Source organism: Chinchilla lanigera, unplaced genomic scaffold (assembly GCF_000276665.1).
Source record: "Chinchilla lanigera isolate Chin_1 unplaced genomic scaffold, ChiLan1.0 scaffold00005, whole genome shotgun sequence".
NCBI lineage: Eukaryota > Metazoa > Chordata > Mammalia > Rodentia > Chinchillidae > Chinchilla > Chinchilla lanigera.
The window spans coordinates 21518465-21527708 of NW_004955406.1; the positions used below are offsets into that span (position 1 = coordinate 21518465).

The 9244-nt window shown below is 47.5% G+C and overlaps 1 protein-coding gene across 1 annotated transcript in view; it reads right to left on the reverse strand.

The window, feature by feature from the left end:
* Rgs8 (regulator of G-protein signaling 8) overlaps positions 1-5054 on the reverse strand; it is a 40709-nt gene extending 35655 nt beyond the window's left edge. Inside the window, exon 1 of the mRNA XM_013521476.1 lies at positions 4873-5054. The gene's annotated coding sequence lies outside the window, so the exon portion shown is untranslated. The remainder of the gene's footprint in view (positions 1-4872) is intronic.
* Positions 5055-9244: the final 4190 nt, after the last annotated feature.

Consider the following 9244-nt stretch of genomic DNA (forward strand, 5'->3'; position numbering starts at 1 on the left):
ACAAAGTGAGCTCAAGGCCAGCCTGAACTACATAGCGAGACCCTGTCTCAAAAAGAATAAATAAATAAATAAATAAAATTTTTACAAGTGTACTCTTGCATATTCCCCCCTTTGGTTGCCTGAAAAAGGCCTACTCTGTTTCCTCATTTCCAATCCTGCCACAAACCTTTGCAATCTGGCTTGCAACCCATGGCTCCCCTGAAACAGTGACCTTGCTATTGCAAGGTCCAATGGACACTGCAGTCCTTGTCTTTACAGACCTCTTTGCTGTATTTGCCACTATGGCCATTCATTTATTGCATGTCTACTCCCTGGAACTCCCTGGGTACTACACTCTGACTGCTCTTCCCCTTGGCTCCTTTCCTGGCTCCTCCTCCTCTGTCAAGCCCAGAAATGCTGGGAAGTCCCCTCCTAACTTTGACTCCCTGCTGTTCTCCCCTTGCATGCTGCCTGAACAGTCTCATCTTTGGCCACAGTACACTGACCATTTCTCCAACTCTGGTCCGTTCCCCAATGGTGCACACTCCTACAGCTTGTGGGTTACTGAATGCACCCCCTTAAGATAATCCAAAGTCACAACAAATGCAAATATAAATCTAAAGATCCTGCACATAATATCCCCTCGCTTTCCTGACCCATTTCAGCTACCATCCCCACTCTACCCCCATCTCACACACACACACACACACACACACACACACACACACACACAGACCCTGGCTTCCTCTGAAATTGCCGATACCAGTTTCTAACACCACCATCCACTGAGTAACTCAAGCCAGAAATAGAGAAGTAATTAGAGGAGACTCCTTCTCTCTCATTTCACTTCCACCAATTACCAAATCATGCTGATTAAATCTCTTTCAGAGTTTTCAAATCTGTCTCCTCCCCTCCATCCTTGCTACCCCTGCCCTGACTCAGGTCCTCAGAGTCCTAGTTCTTGCGCCCTAGTTGATGTCCTCACAGTGTCGCATCTCTGTGAGCCAGTCTGTGTCTGTAAGTTCATCTCCACCTGCAGCTACAATCACCTGGTGAGGCCACAGTACGCCTGTGCTCCCTTCCCACACCCCCCAATCCCCCTCGGCCTATGCATACAGTTCAAGCTTAATAAAGGTCCCCATATACGCCCCAAAGCCAGTGGGTCCTGTCTCCTCTGAGAGTCGCCTGCCATTCTGCTATTTTAAGCTTCTCTACCCAACAGCTCCACATCATTCACTATCTTGAACATGCATCACAGGCCTCCCTTGCTCCATCCCCTCTGCCTAAAATGCTCTTGACCTTATTAAACCCTATTAGTCCTTCAAGCTGCAGTCATATCCGTTTCCTCCAAGAAGCCTCCCCCAGCACCCTTGTGGAAAGTGCCCCCATGAGCTCCCACAGCTGCTGGGCTTATTTCAACCTAGCACTTGGCAGGGAGGTGCCCATAACTCTCTCCACCTATCCAGACCCAAAGTCCATCAAGGTCCTGGGAAGTGTGCTTATGTATTCAGTCTTCATTTATTCATTCAACTAATATTTAAGTATCCCTGAGTGCCAAGTGCTGCCATGTTCCAGCCATGGGTACCGTACATTTCCTGTGGACATTACTTAAGCAAAGGATGTATTTTTCACCTCTACATTTCCAAAACTTAGCACAGTGTCTGCCACCAAGAAAATGCTCATAAACATTTGTTGAGCTGACCCAAACCAGCCGGCGGGAAGGCAAGGCAGATCATGTTTGGGTTTGGAGCAGGAAGTTGGCCATAGGGGCAATGGAGTCATAGAAATGGCACAGGCTGCAGGGTCAGTGACAAGGATTCAAGCTCCAGCTCTGCTCTTGCATGGCAGGTTCACCCTAACTTAGGACCTTGCTTTCTCATCTCTGAAGTCAGAATTACTAAGACAATGCCGACTTCCAGTGTTCCTGGATAAGGATCCGCAGAGACAGAGAAGCAAACATAGATGGTAAATTATTCAGCCTTAAGAAAACACCAAGGCACACTGAGAGCAGCAAAGGCAGAGAGGCAGCGGCCCAGTATCGAATGGGGGTGGAGAGGGAGGCTGCAGGAGATGGAGAATCAGGAGGGCCTGGATTTCAAGGCCTTGGGGCTGGGTGGAAAGCAGGAGATGGTGCCACAACTGCAACGTGGCTCTCTCCGGCTATCTCTGCATGCCAGGGTACCAGTTATCAATCTCTCTCCCTTCTTAATAATAAAAGCATCACCATGTGCCATCAGGGTCCACAGCTGTGGGCAGAAAGTGGCTTCAGCGCTCTCCCCCTCTGCTGAATATAAAATAAGCTCTTTCCAATCCTCCATTTTTAATGACTCCAGGCAAAGGCCTTCACATCCTCTTTTCCTGTTGCCTTCTAGCCAGCCACCCAGATCAGGCAGAAAGAAGGGAGACTCCACAGCCACCCCAGCCACAAGGGGCGTTTAGCCACAGCAATAGGAAATAGTGCAGCTCAGACTGGGACGCTGGGACAGTTCCCCCACGGGGACCTGGTCCTAAATCCACAAAGCCCTCTGGGAAAGGAGAGCTCTCAGCGAGGCTCCTGGTTTTCAGGCATGCGGCGGGTGCACGTTAATGTCTGCACTGGGGGTGGGAGGAGAGACGAAGGCTGTGTGGGTGCGATCTGATGCACAGAGACGCTGAGCAAATTCTCCCTGACACTTCTTGACAGGCAAGGACCTGGTAGGAATCAACCTTAAGCCACTCACTTTCCCAAGATACTCTCTTCCTGGGATCTTTGATTGAAGAGCTCAAAAGCCTTTGGAAATTGCATACACAGAACACTGACAAAAGTCCTGATGAGAATGATATTTCAGGGTAGTGGAAAATGTCCTGGTGCACAAGTAACAGAGGGAAAGCAAAGGAATGTTTCCAGCATCTCTAGCGATGCAGGTGTCTCTAGAAAGAGGAAACGAGAAAGCACAAAACACAGCCTGGAATAGGACTGATCCAGAAGATGCTCTAAGCTGTGAAGTTATTACACATCACACAACGCACATTTTTGCGGCACATTCACAACTTACAAAGTCCTTTCATGTCTCTAGCTGAACTAAAGCCTCCTTGAGCCTCTATGACCTCTATATCCTGGGAAGTTGGCAGGATTAAATGGCATAATTCAGGGAAAGTGCCAAGCAAAATTCTTCAACCTATCTGGATTGTGAGAAGCTAGCGCTACTCCTTTAGTTGAGCCTTACAAACACCTTTGAAAGTAAGTGGGGTATTGTTAGTGCTCCCATTCTCCAGATTACCAAAGTGGAGGTGCTCTGTCACCCCACACAAAGGGCACTGGGTAACTCAGTGAATGGCCTAGGAAGTATTGAACTGGACCTCCAGTGCTACCCATCACTTTACACCTCTGCATGTTCCATTGGTGCTGCCGTTGCAGCCCCTGCTGCTGCCCCATCACTGAGACCCACATTAGTAGGGGTTGTCCTCCTGCAAGGATAATGGGTTTTGCTCAGCCACCCATCCACCCTCTCACTTGTCCCCTGAGGGAACCTAGAATTTGTGAAATGGCTGATCTAAAAAACCATGTTCTCCAGGTCTGAGCTCACTGACCTATGCAAGAAAGATCTTAGTCTCATTAGCAGATTGAATTCAACTCCACAAAGTGTATGAGTAAATGTTCAGGTTTCTTTGTGTTAGGAACTGTGTGAATTTTCTCTTAAAAAAAAAAAAAAAAAAGGATTTGATACCCAGGAGCGATCACCTTGGCCTGGCCACTGTGAGGCAGGGACCATGCTATGCATACCCTACTCCCACTCCCATTGGCCTTCCAACCATAATACCAACTGCTTCCAGGAAACCTACTCTATTGATGAGCAGAGAGAAAACAGCTAATAAAAGCTAGATTATTGACTGCTTATGGACCTATCATTCCCAAGAGAACCACAGCCATCCTCAGCACAATACTACACTGGATGTTTAGAGTGTTTAACGTTTCCCAAGCACTAATAAGTTCTCGTGAATACAGTTACCTCACTCCTACTTTCCAGCACCTGCTCCATCCTCTAAGAAAACCCTGAAGTTTTCCAAATCTGTAAGAACAAGCGATCCAAAATCAACCCAAGATGCAGAACCGGTTAAAATTTCTTCACTGTGTCAGTAGACAGTAAGCATCCCAAGGGGAGGACCTACAAGGGTTTCAGTATGTGGTCAAACAGTGAATTGATACCAAGCAGCTTTAACACAAAGAGAAGAGCCACCCTCCTCCCTCACACTCCGAGGAACTCACTAACTAGACGTGCCAAGGACTCGTCATCCCCGGTAGGTGGACCCTGTGTCCTCGGCTGGCTGCTTAGAAATCGGTGACCTCCAGTGCACCCTCATCTCCCTGCAATTTGTTCTGATGGTGAGTCTGCTGCATCAGAATGTGTTACGAGCGTCCGTCACTGGCAGCGCTGGAGACCTGCATGCTGCCTGGAACCAAGACAGATGCTGTGTGCCGCCAGACTGCTGTGCCGGCGACCCATTCACAAACAGTGGCACAAGATATGAATGAGACTAAAAATAAGGAGATTGTGTGATAGTCCAGATATCAACCCACACTATTGTCAGAGCCCCCTAAGGGATCTGAGTGTAAACATAGGATCCCTTGGAACCAGAAAGTGAGTCTCAGAGGAACTGAGGAGTTGGGGTCCAGGATGATAGAAAACAAACAGACAAGAATATTTCCAGCTTAGTACCTACAACTAGAAGGACGGGGGCAGCAGGCTTACCCTGCTCTGGGAAGCTCTGCTAGAGGATGAGTGGGGTTTATGTCAGGAGAACGGTCCCTTTCTGCCTCAAGGTGTCCTGCAGCTCCCAGCAAGACTCCAGGCTCGGCCAGCCGGCACAGGGACCCACCAAGCAAGCCTGCTGGAAGCCGCCGCTCTCCCTTACCTTCTGGTGGTGGGCAGTACAGCTGGGAAGAGGTGGCTGGTGTGGGTCCCAGCTGGGCATGGCTCAGAGAGGCCCTGAGTGACAGAGTCGGCCACCTCCGGGTGCATGGGACAGGGTGGTGGCTGGAGGCCCACCTCGCCACAGCCCCCTAGAAGAGCGGCTGCACCATGCTGCTCCTGCTGGCTCTGCTCGGCACCAGGCTTTGCATCTCATGAAAAGGGAAAGAGCAAGCAGGCAGCGGGGAGGGGGCGGGGAGGCGGAGGGAGGGGAGGGGGCGTTCTGACAGATGATGCGCACTGCCACGCAGTCGGGGAGGACCGCAGGCTCCAGCAGGATGGCACTGCCTGTGTGGCTCTCCTGCTGGCAGCTCCTTCATGGCAGCTGCTCCTGAGTGGCAGGTCGGTGGCTCTGTGGAATTTAGGGAGAAGCAGAGCACAAAGGGGGTGACAGAGGGTGGGGGGAGCAGGAGGTCACTGGCACTGGGGTGAGGCAAGGTGACTGGCAAGGGGGACAAAAGATGACCTGCTTTTGCTCAAAATCAGACCAGCGCAGAAGCATTCTCTTTATGAGATGGGGAAAGGGAGAAGACAAAGCCCCGCATTCTTGGCCTGGCTTCAGGTTGTCTCTATCCTTCTATAACCTACACAGCTACTTTGGCCTAGGGTGTGGAATGGCTAGGCGATTTATATGAAGCGAAACGCCAGCTTTCTCAAAGAGCAGAAATAAATTAGGCACAAACGAGTATTGTGCAGGAAATGTTCAGTGTCACTTGTCACCCTCTGCTGAAGCAAACCTTGGTGCCCTGTGCCGCCTGCCCAACCTATGACTCGGGAGTTGTGATAACAGGAAGGAGAGCGAGAGAGATTGGGAGGAGATGGAGAGAGCCTGCCATGTGACACTTCTGTCTGTAAAGTTCCACTTGGATAGTCAGGAGCAAAACCTTCTGGACAGTTTGGGCCGGTGCCCGGAGTGGCTTCTGAGCACACGTGGTAACCCTTTGCATAGATTCTAGAGTCACTGCACAGGCCCGGGCTGACAGTCCCCAGCTCTGTTTACAACCAAAGCCAGGGAAAGAGGCTGCCAGGGAAGTAAACAAACAGTGGAAGCCAGAGCAGACCAAAGATACTGCAGCTGGGGAACTCTCCACAAGCACAGCTAACGAAGAAAACGAGATCTCAATTGAGCATCTTCTAGGGAGGGAGGGGACAGCATGCAGAGGAGACCAGAACAAGACAGATTTCTAAGGAATAGTCCTTCCCCACCACAAGCTGGTGCTCTTCATCAGACCTGTCTCCAAATTTCCTGAGCAGCACTAACCCAGGAGACGACCTCTCAGCAGGGGTGACCCTCTCGGAGAACCTTGCCTCTGTACACATTCGCATCCACGTGTCTCTGCTGTCTGAAACACTGTAGCAATGCAATCAACTCAGGTCAATTCAGCGAGCAACTGTTGGGGACCTACTACGTGTTGAAGGTGCAAAGAAGACAAAGACAACTTTGTCACACCAGATGGTACAGAGGAGGGACAGACTGGCTCTAATGCATGAACAAGCGAGCTCAATTCTCAAAGAGCAGCATGAAATTTCAGGGTGGGGGGTGCAGAGGAGAAGAGACTCGGCCCCAGCTGGGAAGTCAGAGAGGCCCTCTCAGAGAAGGAACATCTGACCCACACGTTAACCTTTTTGGGAGGATTTTGACAAGCAGAGCTGATCGGGATGTTGAATTCAAGGCCGAGCACCAGCTTGGGCAAAGTGTAGTCTAGAGGTGCCTGGTGTGTTCTGAGAACTGCGAGTGTTCTTTTTAGGGGGCCAGGAGCAGAAAGTCAAGTGGGACAGGAGGCCACAGTGGAGGCCTCAATTATTGATCAAATTATTTTCATCCTCAGAGCTACATTTCAAGAGGACACCGAGAGTTCAAGAATTGGAGGAAAATGCAGACAACGGAAGGTTACTACAAATTCAAAGGTGAGAAAGAGTGACAGCCACATGAGATCAGGACTTGTGGAGAAAGGACAAAGTATAGAGATTTGGGGAGGCTGAATCAGCAGCACTTGATTTGTTTTTTGTTTTTTATTTTTAATAACCTAGACACTTTTATTCCATTATATTTCATAATTTCATACATCATAAACTCAACAAGGATAATCTATTCGCATTGTCATTTGCCCCTTTATACAATCTGAACCAACGTACATGGTTTTTCTCCTGTAATCAATGCTCCCTTTTCTTTTTATGAATGAATATTTAGGTGTTTTACATACTTTGTCTAACCATGTCCAAACATCTCCAATTCTCCTCTTTACCTATAGCAGATTTCACAACTGTTATCCATGGCAGATTTATCTCTAAACACCTTAAACTTATTCACTAATATAGTTAGCTTATATTTGATTCTTAGAATATACAGCTGAAGGGCACTCTTCTTTCACTTTTCTTTTACTAGAAAATCTACTAATTATCATACTTTATGTTGACCATGTATATTAAAGAACTGCAAAATTTTAATCAAAATCCACTTTCAGTTTGTTAAATAATTTCTTGGGAGAACCACAGAGGTACAGTGACCTCATAATCAAATCATGGATCTTTTCAGAATTAACTTTTATAAAGACAGTTTTGACTATGTTGACCCAAGTAAGGCAGTGGTGGCAGGATGGGTAAAGGCAGAGTGTTACTTTTAGTTTCCCCAAATGCTATCTCAGTTGATTTGGGAGGGCTTGGGAATACCCAAGAATTATCTTCCAGAGAATTTCTGCCATAAGAGTTGTGTTCCTGAAAGTCTGTACCATCATTAGGAATCAATCTTTCATTATCTGTCCATGATTGGAGAAGTGCTTCCTCTGATGAAACCTTTATATCTCCTGATAAAGGGGAAGATATAGTGTGACAAAGAGGTTTGCCATTTGGTGAGGGTGGCCCATGTCTTTTGTATGTTGCAGTGAAATTCATCAAGTACAATTTTGAGCAGCACTTGATTTGATCAGAAGGCTAGGATGAGTTAAGAATGTGCGCACTGAGAAAGGCTTTAAAATGTGTCATCTGAGATCCAGTTCTAGGGGCTAATAGACCTAGCAGTAAGAGGATCTTTGAGCTGGTAAAAGAAAACCCATGATGTGTTTGCTTTGAGATTGGTTGAACTCTGCTGCTATCTCAGGGCAGAAGATGGAGAGCAGACAGAAATACATCACTGGATGGAGCAATGTACCTCGAAATAAGACACGATGGGAATAAATGAAATCACTCAAGGATACTAAGAAAAGAGGGGGCTGGAGACAGAATCTTGAGGAGCGCCAATGTTTAAAGGAGGAGTGGAGAAAGAAAAGCCATCACTTCTTGGCCTTTTGGCTAAGATCAAGTGTGGAGAAAAAAAAGTCAAGCAAAGAAGCTAAGAAAAAAAAAAAAAAAACTTAGCATGTGGAGAGAAAGTAGGAGAAACAATGTGTTAGCACTTTTTTCTCATTGCTGAGGCAAAATACCTGATGCCCAAAATTAAGGAAGGAAAGATTTATTTAGCTCACAATTTGTAGAGGTTTCTGTCCATAATCAGCTGGCTCTAAAGCAGGATGGCATGGCTGAGGGTCAACAGTTCAAGGTAGAAGAAGATAGCAAAAGCAACAAGAGCAAAAAAGGGGAAAGCGAGCTTCTTTTCCTCCCTTATATTGTATGCAGGATACCTGCCCTAGAGTGGGTGTAGCACTAACACCATCTCTGTGCCCTCCTCCTGCACAGGCTCAGAATGGTTACAAAGTGAGGACCCTGACCCCCTGCTGAATCACATAGTTAAACTTCTAAACTTCTCAAGTCGACACAATGAAAAATATCCTAGAGGGTAAGGGCATGTCCTCTACATCCCAGGAGGTAGAACTGCTGAGTTACTTAGTTAAGCTTCTAGACATCTCAAGTTGACACAGTGTATCAACCATTACAAACAGTGTGAAGTATTATAGAAGCCAGGAAAGATGACCTTGAAAAAGAGTCAAGCACTGCAAAAAAGGCATGTTGGTGAGAATTGAGATGAAGATGGCCAACCTTGAATTCTGGCATTGAGAACCTGGCTTAGAGTGGTGGGTCTCAAACACAGGGAGTACAGGAATCCCTTATGGCACTTGTTAAAACGTGAACTGAGAGCCAGGCATGGGGATGCACACCTGTAATCTCAGCACACTGGTAGACTGAGGCAGGAGAATTGCAAGTTTGAGCTCAGCCTAGGCAATGTAGCAACTTATTGAGACCCTATCTCAAAATAAAGAATAAATAAGAAGGTAACTCACTGTGAAGACCCTGAGTTCAGTCCCCAGCCCTTCTCTCTCTCTCTCTCTCTCTCTCTCTCTCTCTCTCTCCTTCTCTCTCTCTGCCTCTGTCTCTGTCTCTCT